Raw genomic sequence first — 16,033 nt, 5'->3', positions numbered from 1 at the left:
CCAGACAATCCATTGTTCCGCGTAGTTCGGACATGCAACAACAAACTCTGACCACCCGATCCCGTTAGTCGCCTCTTACGACAAGCATGGGTTACCGAAGACCAGTTCTAACCCGGACCTTCACGGGTCGAGTCAGTGACGCACGGGAAATGTTTTCATTCTGTGTGACGTGAACATGTTCGTTCTTCATCACTTTGACGATTTGCTCAAATTTTGTTTCTTGTTTAATACAAGGAGTGACTATTGAGTGGGATACAGTGATAGTCTCTTGCGACATACTATTGCGATAGCGATAGTCTGTTGTGACCAACTATTGCAATAGGCTTTTTTTCTCCTTGAATTGTCTCATTTGAAGTCATTTCCCAAATAAATGTATAGTTTATATGAAATATGAACAAGTTGAAGTAGTTTCTGTCTCTTTTAATAAATGACAAGAAACTAGACCCAGATCAAATAAACAGTTAACGGGTAACAGGGGCGCATAACAGGGGTACTTCCTGTATTTTGCGCTGCACATTCTATCAACGGAAGTCAATTACTAAACTATCGATAGTCCCACATACTATCGATGCAGCGATAGTTTTTTCGTTTCTACCATCGATTAATTGCTATCGGAGACTCAACAATTGAAATCCACCGATAGTTCCATGCATCGTCACAGCCCTACTATTTACAGGGCACTAGGGGAGTTAACTCTTCCAGATAGGAACACTGTTTCTGGTAACTGTGAATATCATCACACAGCATATAAAGGTTATGCTTTCTTTTCCTCAACAGAAGAAGGCTTTAATACCGCACTCGACAATGTTCAGACAGGCAAGGGGTTGACGTTATGAGCATCGACCTGGGCAACTGGGAACAATGACATGCATGAACATGGGCGGATCCAGGAATTTTGAAAGGGGGGGTGGGGTTCGACCCCACCCCTGGATCCGCCAATGATGCCAGACCACCCCATTCCGTCAGTAAAAGCATGGGTTGCTGCAGACCAGTTCTAACGGATCTCCTCACAAACTCACATTTATGTAAACCAAACGTGAAGTAAGACGCAGTGCTCTCAAAATGAAACGAAAGCATAGTTTTTAGAAAAAATAATTTTTCATCCAAATAATAATGGAAAAAAGCTCGCATAATACATCATTCTTATTGGAAACGACATGACACTGAAGGAATTTTCTTCAGATCTTCAGCGACAGCCAAATCTAAGATTAGACTTTAACGAGCTTTATGTCGCTACCGATGTGTTTGGTTGGTTTGTTTGTTGTTTTAACGCCGCACTCAGCAATATTCCAGCTACATGGCGGCGGTCTGTAAATAATGAAGTCTGGACCAGACAATCCAGTGATCAACAGCATGTGCATCCATCTACGCAATTGGGATACGATGTCATGAGTCAACCAAGTCAGCGAACCTGACCACCTGATACCGTTAGTCGCCTTTACGACAAGCATGTGTTACTGAAGATCAATTCTAACCCAGATCTTCACGGGTCTGCTATCGGTGGGAATTCCTGGTTGAAATGATCTAGTGGTTAAAGCGTTCGCTCATCTCGCTAAAAATCCGGGTTCGGTTCCCGACATGGTTGCAATGTGAGAAGCCCACTTTTGTGCCCCCTCTTGATATTGCTAACAACGGCGTGAACTCTAACTCACTCACTCACTCAATCTCTTCGTCGTACGGCGACTTCAGGTTTCGGGTGCTCATTCTCGTTGGTCTAGTTGATTGTTAGTCATAAGTAATAAATAAATAATGTTACAATTTGTATAGCGCCTGAATCCAAGGTTTGCTCTAAGGAGCTTGGTCGAATACTCTGTTGAAAAGAACTGTTTTTAGTTCTTTTTTGAATGGAATGATTCCTGACAGGTTTTTTCAAGTTTTCAGGTAGCTGGTTCCATAACCGAGGATTTGCTTTGGCGAAAGCTCGATATCGCCATAACTCGCTCTGCGGGTAGAGGGCACTACTGCTTGTTGTGTTAGTCATCGTACCCGGCTGTATGTGGCTTGCCTATACCATCAATCATGTGTTTCTAGAGACGTTATCGAGGCGGCGGGGTAGCCTAGTGGTTAAAGCGTCCGCTCGTCACGCCGAAGACCCGGGTTCTGGTGTCCATTTCTGGTGTCCCCCGCCGTGATATTGCTGGAATATTGCTAAAAAGCGGTGTAAAACTAAACTCACTCACTCAAGACATTATCAACTTCATATTGTCGTAGTGTGGACGGAGTGTTGCGTGTGTCGTGGAGAAGAACCTCACTGAAGCAAACAGACGTGCGGAAACTCTTGATATTTTACTGCAGCATCATCTACCTTTTAGCATTTTCACATAGACACACACGGAATGCGTACATGTAAGCTGACGACCGATTTTAACCCGAACCGGTCATATATATATTGGTAGGGGTGACTTTTGAGGGGGAAACAAGTATAGCGATATGGATAGTCTATTGCAATAGTTTTTTCTCTCCTTGAATTGTCTCATATGAAGTCATTTCCCAAATGAATGACATTGTGTAGTTTATATGAAATAGAAATAAGCACAAATAGTTTCAGTCTCTGCTAATAACTGACAAGAAACTTGAAACCCAATCAAGTAAACAGGTAAAACATAAACTCAATGAAGCTGGAAGTTGGCACCCAAACAATAACAGAATACAAAGCAACATAAATATTTAATAAAAATATTTTGCTGGGCATTTATCAACGAGGGTTTTTCGTTTCTACCATCGATTAATTGCTATCGGAGACTCAATTGCAATCCATCGATAGTTCCATGCATTGTTACAACCCTGTATATTGGGCACGTACGTTTGAGTGTTTATTTTAGAATGATTCCAATCGTACCATAACATGGATAGAAGATGGAATAACATGTCATTTTATTTCCCTTTGGAATAACACATGTTGGTCGAAGGTTATCTGTTCTTATAATGGTTTGTTACTATCATTTCTTTATCGTACAAAACAAAAATCTTTTCACTCACCGAAACAGTAATACAGTCTGCATAAATGGACCTTAGTAAGGATGGGCTTCTGAACTAAATCTTACAAGTTACCTCCCCTTAAGAGAGTATGGATCCACAGCATTACTGGTTCAAAGACAGTATTGGGCTAATGATCCGGCGTGCAGTAAAGCCTTTATTCACGAGTGTGGATATATTCTAAACTTTCACTTGAATCACTTGGGCTTAATTCTTTCATTTTCTGGAACTCTTTTGATAAAACTGAAATACTAAGAAATACGTAAGAACAGTCACAAAACAGTCATTAAGATGCACGAGTGAGTGAATGAGCGAGTGAGTATGGTTTTACGCCGCTTTTAGCAATATTCCAGCAATATCACGACGGTCGACACCCGAAATGGGCTTCACCCATTGTACCCATGTGGGAATCGAACCTGGTCTTCGGCGTGACGAGCGAACGCTTTAACCATTAGGCTACCCCCCACCGCCCCTGCACGGTGATATTCCCATATAATGACTGTTACAACTTACAGGAGCCTTCACATTTTCACATTTTCATTCCTCGAGATTGTCTGGTTAATGGTAACCATCTCTGACCGTCTGGTGGCAACTTGACAAATCGTTTAAGTGGCGGAGCAGGAGCAGTCCTTTGTGAACACCCGGTGTCCTCTCTGCCTAAGTTGATCCGTTCATATAATGAACAAAGCTATTTCTGACTTTACATCAGTGGAATCTGTTTCGACAGTGAGTGAGTGAGAGTTAAAATTTAAAGTCACATCGGCAGTATTTCAGCCATATCGTGACTAAGAAACTGGTTCGACAGATGATTGAGACTGACTATTGCTCTCTGCAGCTGACGTTTTATACATTATAGGTAACAGGCACACGCCACGACCCGGCACATGGACACGACATTAGCCATCCAAGGACGGGATCAGACCAGCGGTCAGTGTTGTCCATAACAACCACGTGCACTCAACCGCTCAATGTCAACACTCAGTCTACCCACTGCTGACGGATTAGCCATTAGCCATGCGAACAATGCAAGACGTGAAACAGTTTCAGCCTTTGGCCCTACTTATTAAAACAGTTGTGTACATATAAATATCTACTTGATACCGAACGAGTCTGATCAGCGAAACTTATCTCGAGTTTTAAATTTCATCAACACCTGGATGTCAATAATCGCATAGAACTAGATCTTAGTGCTGTACAAGGCGCCATGTAAAACTAGTGTCGTAAGTCGATCCAAACTGCACCGTGAAGATCCGGGTCAGCATCGGTCTTCAGCAACCCATGCTTGTCGTTAGTAGCGACTAACGGAATCGGGTGGTCAGGCTTCGTCTGACTTGTTTGACACATACGTCGTCGTATCCCCAATAGCGTAGACCGACGCTCTATGTTGTTAATCACTGGATTGTCCAGACTTGATTATTTTACCGACCGCCACCGTATAGCCGAAATATTGCTGAATGCGGCGTGCAAAACAACATACAAACAAACAAACAAACAACTAACTTCTCAATAAATTGAACATGATCGCACGTTCTCATCAATAATGTTTCCAGTCCGCCCAAATGCGCCTAAGGCTTAAACACACTGATAGGGAAAATAGCTTATCTGCAACAAACAGTGAATTACGATAATGCTGTAACATCTCCTGTTGACAATAATATTGCACCCAATAACGTGGACATGTTTTAGACTAAATAAAAGACGATTAGTATTTAAGGATTAGTGGTAATACCAATCTCACCGTATATAATTGTCCAGTGAATGTATTTATGGTAATGCCTGTAATGTTATTGATCAGCGCATATTGGTCAGTTCTAAAGCCAATAATATGTTCCCACCAGTTTAGCCGGACAATGTATATAAGGGTTAATGCTATCAAGGTCATTCCAAGCGAGTTGGTGTGACAGCGGACGGGTATGTCGAGGTGTATGCTTTACGGTTTCAGTTAAACCGTATTTCGGCATGAGGTTAATTAAATAATATTTGGTACATGTACAGATGGAAACTCGTCAAACTCTAATACTGGAACGGTACGACGTTCCCAGAAATACACCGCTAGCTAAAGAAAATATAACCGTGTATGATTGAACTTTGTCGATGGAATGTTACAAACAGTTTATTCCATGGGGATGTATCTGACGTATCATAGTCGTGGGTTTCGCTAAAGCTTCCTCAAACCGATCATCAACCCCAACAGTCTTGATAACGCCTTACAGGTTTTCATCAAGTCCAAATTTTGCGGGTCATGTCTGTCAGTAATACCAATGTTCCGCAGACACCACCCCAAAACGGTGAAACCCCGCGTACCATGATTCCGATGCCCATTAATCGGCGAGCGGAGATGAGCGAGTATGGTTTTCATTGCCGCTTTTGAAGTAATAATCTGGCGCGAATAATGACGTAGTAATACCAGGAAATGGGTCAACAAGACAAAATGCATGGGAACGAACCTGGTCTGGCGTGGCGAGCGAACGCTTTAACTGACTGGCTACTCCCACCGCCTCTATCACGTTACATATTCCACATTTATGCTTATAGGGTAGGGATGAGAATTCAATATCATCTCAACGAGTGTGAAGATATAACAGGACTGACGGGAAACGAATTGTCATGCTAAAGTAAGTTACACCTTGTCTAAACCCAACCAAATGATCTTGAACAGAACGTACGACCGCCTGAAAAGACACCAGGAAAAGTCTCTAAGAGATGAATTAAAACTCCAACAAATGGCAATTCTGCATTCTATAATACAATAATCCAATGAATACTGTTTTCGATTTGAATGTCCAAATGGTATTTCCGCCGCTAACAATCAATAAAATATACGGTATCAATTTCGTCCAAAATAAACTATCCGGTTAATTCAGCCCTACAATTATACCATTGAAATCGCAACACAGGATATGGCGGTTTCAACCTCATACGTAACAGATAAACTCTTTTTCAGATTCATCGCTGAAGGTTATTCACGCATGTTCTCAGTTCTACTGGAAGCCTCTTTCGCAAAAGTGTCACAACCCAAGAATTAAACATGCGTGAAGGAACTAAAACAACGGTATGACTGGAACTGCTCATGCGAAAACGCGACAACCGGCCACTACCTGCACCAACATAAAGCAATTGTAACTTCCAGCGGCAGTTATCGGCGAAAAACATAGCCACGCATGGAAACCGAGGAGGCATTCAGTGGTGGAGTTCCGCGGTACCATTGCCTGTACCCTGCTATCCGCACATTTATGAAATGAGTGTTCAAACCAAAAATTAGAATACGAGCTTTTTATTCCGGTTCTTACCGGTAATTTTAAGATTTGTTTGTTTGTTGTATACTGAACTCAGTAAATATTCCTGGAAAATATATGGCGACGGTAAAAACAATCAGAGTCTCAATTCAGATGTAATTCCAGCATCAACAGCATGGCGATGACGATCTGGCCAATTGTATTTACGACGCTTTCAACCAAGTCAGCTTTACCTGACCCACCTGATCCCGTTAGTCGCCTACGACAGCATAGTCGCCTTTTGTGTGCTACGGCCACCAGGTCAATTCTAATCCAGATCCTCACGGGTCACTTATCAAGAGTGCGCACCGTGATTGATTCGCCCACAGTTGGCTTTTAAGTGCAATGATACGCATTTGACGTTAATTTCGAGTCATATTGATGACGTCACTCTTAATAGCTCCGGATTGATACCGAATCAGGAAATTCCCTGACAATTCAACGCATTTTAAACTGCTGCAACTATATAAGCGATGCACAGCGATTCGCCTGACAACTTTCAGCCGCTTTCATAATCTCACCAATCGCTTAATAGGTCGCTCGATCCGTCCAAAATACAACAGGTACCTTGAATCTCATCGGCTAAACAAGACTGTTTGACTTGATCAGCTGGGGAATCGGCGACAGCCATCCCAGCACCAGCTTGTTCCACATCTTCAACGTAGTTATCAAATAATCATAAATTCATCACTCGTCATTCGAGTAGATCTTCTAACACGTCTATTAGGACCAGCGAGCAAATTCCACCCGGCTCAGAGTGATAAAAACGGCCGCTTGCTGCAAGCCCCGGGTTAAGTGAGGAGTGAGTGAGTATGGTTTTATGCCGCTTTTAGCAATATTCCAGCAATATCACGGCGAGGACACCAGAAATGGGCTTCACATTGCACCGTACGTGCGAATCGAACCCGGTCTTCGGCGTGATTTGCGCGAACGCTGGAACCACTAGGCTAAATGTGACCGTATTGGTGACCGGTGATTGATATCGCGTGAAAGACGGCCGCAACCACCGTTGACGTTGATCTACCAAGCCACTGACCCTAACTCGTTGGGTCTCGGCGTAGTGACACACAGGAGTTGCCGGAAGATCGATGGCTTTTCAGTCTAAGCCGGTTCTTCGCGACGAATTTATTCCACCCGTAAAGATCCGGGTAGCAAGTCAGCAATCCAGCTTGTCGCGCGACTAACGCATCGGGTATCGGTGCCCGCGCCGGTCCGGTTGACATTACGTCACCTATCCCACCGCGTTTTACTGATGCTCATGTGCTAAGCGATCACCGGATTGTCTGGTCCAGACTCGATTATTTGAGCAGATCGACGTCATATATGAGCATAACACGGTTTGGCGCGACGTTAAATGGAATCATGTTGATGTTGCTTATCACTGCAGTTACACCGCCGCCATGGCAGAAGCTGGAATATTGTCGTATGACCAATGAATCGATGTCCGTTGTTTTCTATCACTGCAGTATTTCGACGCCGGTTATACGAATTATTTTGTTGTAAAGATGCCAAACAACGCACCAACCAACCAACCGAAACTATTTTAAATCTATTCAATCACTCTGATCTTACCGCCATTGATTCCATTTACAGGGAAAGAAGCATGTGATATGTGGTACAGTGAAATCAGCAAATACGGACTACAACAAAGCTGGCTACTTCCAAATGGGTCTGGCAAATACCGGAGCGTTAGCGGCGTTCACATACCCGCTTTGGAGCAGATAAACCCGGATCGATATCGGTAGCACAACGTCATGTCGTTGTATAATGGCTGCAACATACCAAGTGCCCAAGGTTTATTTCTGCCCACCGACATGACTCCCTGACTTCATCTATTGATGACTGACCTGCGATGGAACACTGAAATTTGTTCCTCGTCATTGTAAAACCGACAAGAATAAGCAATGAGTCCTTTGCACTGTGAGGCCGCGGTCTGCTTTTGGACTAGTGTGGAGCGATGAGCCATTTTACGCCGCTTTTTCCAATATTCCAGCAATATCACGGCAGTAAATTGTGTTATGTTTACGTTGAAATGATTAAACATCTTGGACAGACTCTCCAGCTTCCAAAGGTCCGACGGCTTCAACGAGCGAAGCGTACGCGCCGGTAACAAAGGAGTGATAGGCCCATTCTTGTGTGCACAGACTTATCTCAATTTAATGGTGGTGACAATTGTGCGTAAGTTTAATTTCTCACGAAAATGTGTGCATGATACCCACATGTTCACGGGTGGTATGGTTTCGATGATTCCTTCTTTTCATGTGTTTTTACTGACCTTCCAAACCGCAAATGAAACGTTCCATGATGGCAACTCCATCAGGCTTCAATTATATGCCAAAAACGCATATCGTTAGGGTTCCGAGCTGTTTCCGCTGTGGATAAGTTCCAGGTTTATGCGCAGAGAAGAAATAGTGTTCTCAAATCCAATTTCCCGAAAGCAATATATCACGGGACGGTGAAGCAGACTAGTGGTTAAAGTGTTCACTCGTCACGCCGAAGACCTGTCTGATTTTGACATGGGTACAGCGCAGTCATTCTCTCGGTCCCCTCCGTGATATTGTTGAATATTACTAAATGCGGCGTAAAACCTCTTCAATTCTCAACAGATATGGCGCACAATGATTCTCCGACATCTGCTCGCAAATGCCCGTTCCATGAAACAACGCCGGTCTATTTCCAGGTCACTTCACAGATGGTAAGGAAAGTGGCAAAGAACTAAGTGTCGTTACCATAATTACCAAATGGAAGTTATTATACGTTGTCGCCAGTCCATCACCGCCTGGAAACTATACGGGCAAAGTTCCAGGACAACGTATTCAAACAAATAAGTTTTACGATTTAAATATCAGTTTGTCATCCTATGTTCATTGTAAATATTTTGCCCGTTTGATGACCCTCTCCGTCCCAAAGTAAATCACCAAACTACCAAATAGGGCTTTGTTTCGCTTCGGGCGTTTCTTCTCACGTGATTGACTGTTTGTTTGTTGTTTAACGCCGCACTTGGCAATATTCCAGCTCATGGCTGCCCGTAAATGCCGAGTTCGAACCAGACAACCCAGAGATCGACAGCATGAGCAATCGATCTACGCAATTATGCTATTTATTTTACGTCGCTTCGTACCTCTACACAAGCATGCTGGCAGAAACCAATTCTAACCCGGATCTAATACGCAGCATACATGCTCTGAGGCCACAGGATTCAACTTAATGAATGGGCGAATCAAAGTCAATCAGAAGACCAGGGTTTTGCTCCTTTCTTGGACTCTGTTTATTAGCGTCTTTAGGTAATGCCCTTCTATTGCAGAAGTGGCCCGTAAATATCCGGCTTAGAATCGATCTCGCAACATACGCCGGTCAAGCATCACCGACTGCATGTGCTTAATTTTGGTTGGACATTACGTCATCGTATTCAATTGCGTAAACGAGCGCTCATGTTGTTGATCACTTGATTGTTCAATCCAGGCTCGATTATTTACAGACCACCGCCATATATGGTGAAGTTTGAATGTTGCTGAGTGTGGCGTAAAACCAAACTCACTCACCACCATTCCAGAAGTTACTATTATTTCATATCCAAAGTGCATACCCCACCCAGTACACAATATTCGAGCAGTGATGATCAGCATAAACATCCACCGCCACAGGCTAACCGACTTTTTCTCTTGTTTGTAAACAAACGCGCATATTCAAAAATAAGAAGAGAGATCGCCACCTTACGCAAGCTTTTTCAGCTCTCTTTATAATGTTTGCCATTGTTACGCATATATATTCTTCCACAAATTGCGACAGTAAGGTCTATGACAGTACATATTTAGATATCAAACTGGCTGCATCGTTTGCTCTCCATCAGCTCTGATGACAGCACGAATGTACAACCCATGTAAACAAAGGATCGCTACGCAACGAAATAGTGTTACATGTTTTTAGGATATTTTCTCAGTGAAACTAAACCATCTCTTTATTAAAGATATGAAGCGATGTGACTCGTCGTTATTAAGAAATATGTAGATTATATAGAATGGACATTGCAAGATGACGATCTTCACATCTTTCTGGCTCAGCAGAGGTAATTATGCTGGCTTGCCGTATGGGACTCTAACAGGAGTGCCCTATACAACGACCAAATGGAACCTTGGCGTAGACATCTTACATAGAGATTTGAACAAAACCTTTTGGACACGTCAAACACTGTTGGGATCAACATAAATGCTTCGAGCTATCAGGAGGTTCGATACATAATACATAATGATGACTCAAATGAAGAAAACAGAACTAACCTTTTATTCGTACGCGAGTAGCGAAACACTTGTATGGATAGACAGCTTCTTTACAGCAACAGATGAGACGACAGCAGTAGATGTTAACCCCTCGTGTTAGATGCCCATCGGTTGCAACAAGACGTTGTCTATCCATAACAATTGCTGTACTCTTTCAACATAATTAGCTGTGTACCGTACTTTAAAAGAAGTAACAAAACTTATGTTTTGTCACATCTGTGTTTTGAATGTATATACACACTATTTCAATACAGGGTCATAAGGTGTGACCATGTCATCTCTTCGCAATACAGCTGTTCTGGACAAGATTAGACTTGCATTCATCGGTGAAATCTGCACAAAAATGTCTACGATGTTCCAAAGCAACGTACGTAATAGATCAAATGAAAATTGATTTAACAGCCATATGCTTTCCACATATACGATTTACTGGTGTTTGATTTTGTATGGATAAAGGAACGCTTCTAAACGGGCGCTAAATCTGACTAGCCAACAGACGGCTCCTCTGAATGTCTGTTTCAAGTAATACTAAAACATTAATACCATTAATCGGTATTAGCCGGTTCTTATGGCAACATTTAGAAGACATGTTCATAGAAATGGACTTTATTCGTTTTAACCGATACTGCTCTTTAGATATGCCAGACATTTGTTTCTAGTTGCGTCCTAAATCAATCAACTGTGAAAAGTTCACGAATGCCTGTATCGCTTGGTTATATTTGCGCCCTAAACCATATATTCAATTATACCCCCAAAATCCTCGAATAGTCCGGTTCTATTTCACCGCTATATCGTACCGATGAGAAAAGAGAAAGAGCTGTTTTAAAAAGCGATTCACGTTTTCCGCCATTACAATCAGAATTCAGAAACATATAGCTTGAATTTTGATAATGGCGACTGCTTTCGAAAGGCGAATTCTATTGAATGGTCGCCGCCCATAACGTAGCGTGGAAGCTACCGTAAATCGCAATATCGCTGATGTAGGAAATATAATATATGGTTACCATGAAGCCAGTCCGATCCAAGTCACAACACAAATTGTTTGTTTCTTGCCGCATTTGTGTTTATTCCACCTTATAAGGAAGGTACCGGTACATCCAGTTCCCAACGCATAATCTGGTGATCGACACGTGAACATCACGCCACTGCATATGATGGTGCGATCAGCTGTCATCAAATCTGACCAACTGATCGCGCCACTCGCATCTTTGCCGCTTAACGCCACGACCGCAGCAACATTCCGGCCATATGGTGTCGGCCCTGTAAATAATCGAGACCGGATCAGACAATATAGTGATCAGCACCAGTATGAGCACGGCCAACCAACACAGCGAGCTCCGGGCTCATCCTCGGTCCCGTTAGTCGCTTACAAGCATGGGTTGTTGAAGACACCTTCTAACCCGGAACTTCACGGGTCTACGCAATTGGGATACCATGACATAAAACAAACGGCGTCATGGACCAGACCACTCGGTCCCGTTAGTCGCTTTCTACAAGCATGGGCTGAAGATGATCAGATCTAACCCGGAATCCCCTGGTTCTACGTACTGATACCATGACATAAGCCAACGACAAGCAACCACCACTCGGTCCGTTAGTCGCTTCGGAAGACAAGCAATGTAGCTGAAGATGATTGATTCTAACCTGATTCACGGGTTGAGTTGATGACGGTACCGTTTCGTTCATTGCAGAGTAAACGTTCACTTTGAGTCTATGCACAAATTTTAGTTGGTTGTTAAAACTGCAGAATCAACTGGTTGACATCATCCATCACGGTTCATGAGCACTTACATGGCGCAGTAGTGAGTGAGTGAGTTTAGTTTTACGCCGCACTCGCTAATATTCCGTGCATATGGCGGCGGCGAAAGGCATCGATTCTGACCAGACAATCAAAGGATCAATATCATGGTAACACCTACGCAATTGGGATACTTTACGACATGTGTCAAGCAAGTCAGTGAGCCTGACCACCCGATCCTGAAGCATGGGTTAATAAAGCGACTTCCTCAACTTAACCCGGATCTTCACAAGGGTCTATCAGCGGTAGGGTCAGACGCGTCTTTACTGGTACACGTGTGTGTGAAAGGGTATTTCACACATGCATTGCCAGTCGGTGGTGCTCACGGTCTTCCAGCCGTCCTCACATGCTGCCAGCTTCACCAAGGTTGTCGAGGAACGTGATAGTTGGGCAGCTTCATGAGGCGCAATGGCGCTTCCATCTGACCACCCGGTACGTGCCGTTACCACGTCCCCTGTATCCACCAATCCAGTAAAACACCCTGTGGGAAACAAACGCAAACTTAAGTTAAATGTTGATCCCAACATCCGAAGAAACATATACACATTTTTGTGATTGTTTGTTTGTTTTCGTCGATCTGGGGCAGTGACGCAGTCATACAAAGCGTTCGCTCGTCACGCCGAAGACCTGGGTTAGATTCCCACAGCGCAGCGTGAAGCCTCGGTAGCGGACCTCCGCTGTGAGGATGCGAAGATACTAAAGCGGCGCAAAACTAAACTCACCACTCGGTCAGATCTTTGCTGTGAGTGTCTACATACCACCTTGTGCGCTTTCATAACAAACAAGCAGCTGATGTAATCTATAATCATGTTCAATCCCTAGAGCTGATTTGTCCTGATGCGCTTGAAATTCATACTTGGAGATTTTAATGGATGTACCCTGAAGTTCGTGCTCCCCACCTACTAACTGCATGTAAATATGTTGCGCGATATGCGATTCTGTGTTATGTAAAATAACAAGAACGCCTACATATCATAAAAGTAAAACACCCTAGGAGCTTCTGACCTTCACCGACTCCTTGAAGCCGAACTGGACCTCTAACACTGCCTTGAGCAACACGTGTCAACAACGTCTTCATCGCGTAAACTTGAGATGTTTTAATCTTAACCCATCTGTGATGTTTACCGCCATATTAGCCATTCGGTGAGTAGTTGAACATTTTCTTCCATTTACAGTAATGGCTCTCTCAGTTCATCTCAAATCTAAAAGCACAAACTTGTTAACACTGCAAGTAGAATCGCACGGGTCAGATTTGAATAAGTTATCATCAAATAGCGAGCAGTAAATCGTGAATCAAGTTGTCATCGCACCACACAACCACTACTTAAATTCCCGGAACACATCCTCCACCCCTTCAGGCCGCCAGCAAAGTTCCACTAGAAAACCAAGAGAGCCCGTACATCCTTTATTCCAAGACCTCTTATCTCTTTAAACAAACGTGAAGATGCTTGTTACATTCATAATTTATGTAAATATGTTACATTTGTGACTGATGCTCTAGCTCTGTTGACGTAAATACAAATTCCTGAAAGGCAATAAATTAGTATTCTATTCTATGTAGTGGCGGTATGTAAATAATCGAGCTTGGACCAGACAATCCAGTGATCAACCGCATCAATCGCTCTACGCAATTGAGATACGATGACATGGGGTATGAACTTATCTCGTCGTCTTCTTGCCTAATGATTGGAACGCGGTTATGGCATATAAAGACTTACCAAAGTAAGAGCTGTACATGACAACTGGTGATGGGCTCGTGGATGAACGTGCCTCCTCCATCCTGGCACTTTGTCTGCAGCGCCATCAAGGGTAGCCGTATCTGGGAATATTCTCTTCATGGTGAGTTAAATTCTTCTAAAAATATGTGTATTCCTTTAGAATACCGGACACGTTCCGAAAACATGCGAATCTGACCAAAAAAGTTGCATCGGTGAAAATAGGATGAGATGACTAACGTAATTTTGAATACTGTACATAGCCCTTTCGTTATCACCCATCTCGTTTCTCTGTGACTTTGTTTCGCACCGTTTATATGGTGGCGTGCGTAATAGCCTTATTCGACCATAATCCAGTGATCAACAGCATATACCGATCGCTACCAGAACCGATTATGTCAACTAAGACAGCGGGCTTGACCAAATTTGCATCCGTCAAGGTCGCCTCATATACGACAAGCATGGGTTACTGAAGGTTCATTCCCAAACCGGAACTTCACAGATTCTTTCTTTTTCCATATAAAAGAGGAAAGACACCCTTTTCACATCCATCAGAAATATCTGCCAAACGCTGAATAATTGACCCTTATGATTCCGTTTCCTTATCATGGCGATGCTGCGACAAAATCAAACGTGATGATAGAAATTGTAAAGGTGAACGCATCCTCAATAGTGACTTCCATCATGTTACGCAAAGTTTGAAATAAATGCCTGATTCAAAAACGCTTCAAGAGTTATTATACGCGTGTAGGGCTTTGAAGAACAGATGGTTAAAACGAGCCGCCATTCATTCAGGTTGGACGAGTTGAAGGTCGGTAGTCTTCAGGGCAGTCAAATTAATATGGTTCGGTTTCGCAACCGTTGGTTTCTTCATAACCCGAAGGCAGGCCAGCAAACACCTCGCTTCCTTTGATTCATACTTTTATTCACGCACTCTGCGACCTTTATGACGTGAACGGTTTGTCTGAGCGCTCTCACGCCGAACGCCACCAAATTGAGATTCCTAAAATACTGCCCGACAACGTTAAGACCATTACGTCCGTACGCATGACAATGAAATCAGGTGCTTGGGGCTCTGTTGTTAAGGTAATAAAATCAACCGCCGGATTGAACCGTTTTAATCGGCCATTCCAAAGTTCGTCAAAGCAAATGCCATATAGGTCGCTTTGTTTGGATTGAGTCGAGTTCGACAGTCCTGCCCGTTTAGGACGCAACCCGTTTCGAAACTGGGTAGAAGCCAGTAGGCGATAGATATTTGGTTTATAGAAATCACCAGCCACGCTTTCTTCATGAGGTATTTATTACCATCAGAACGTTTTATTCTCCTAAGATAGATACATGGTGATTTTACTATCTACGAATATCAATCATTTAGATCTCAACATCTTGAGACGCAAGGCAAGTAACATTTTAAAACGAGGAAGACACTCTTTACGTTCTGATTTCAACATCATATGTGCAGGTGAAACAACTTTGAAACGTTGTGGAGTACTCCGAACAGTGGCACATGTACTGTTTTGATAATTTTTCCACCATATCGCCGTTTTCTTTGTTTGATTTTAGCAAACGTAACATAATTAATATTGGAAAGTCAGTAACTGACAACGGTACATTGTGACATGTGGCCAAATTTGCTTTCGTCTAACAGAAAACCACTCAATGTCAGCAATGGAAGTCACGGTTCCTGAAAATCAACGGAGTATATTAACAATAGCTATAACAAACAACAACAACAATGGTGAAACCATAAAGAACATAAAATGCCCCATCTTCCAAAGAAACTGCCCCGACAAAGATGCCTTTTTCTTAGGATGCCAGGTCAGGATTTTTCATGCTTAACCGACTGTGATTCAACCTTGGTTTTCTTCGTCAACAAACATGACAAAATAACGTTTACGCCACATTTGGGCCCTTGGGTCATTGCACATCTAGCACAACAACCAGTCCAGAACTTCCTCATAACAACCATTCAACTGCGCTGAGTAACTTAAT

The sequence above is a fragment of the Haliotis rubra genome, unplaced genomic scaffold, assembly GCF_003918875.1.
Source record: "Haliotis rubra isolate DU_JTF1 unplaced genomic scaffold, ASM391887v1 Scf437, whole genome shotgun sequence".
Taxonomy (NCBI): Eukaryota; Metazoa; Mollusca; class Gastropoda; order Lepetellida; family Haliotidae; genus Haliotis; species Haliotis rubra.
The sequence above is the reverse complement of the archived record's forward strand: the minus strand, read 5'-3'. Positions refer to the sequence as shown.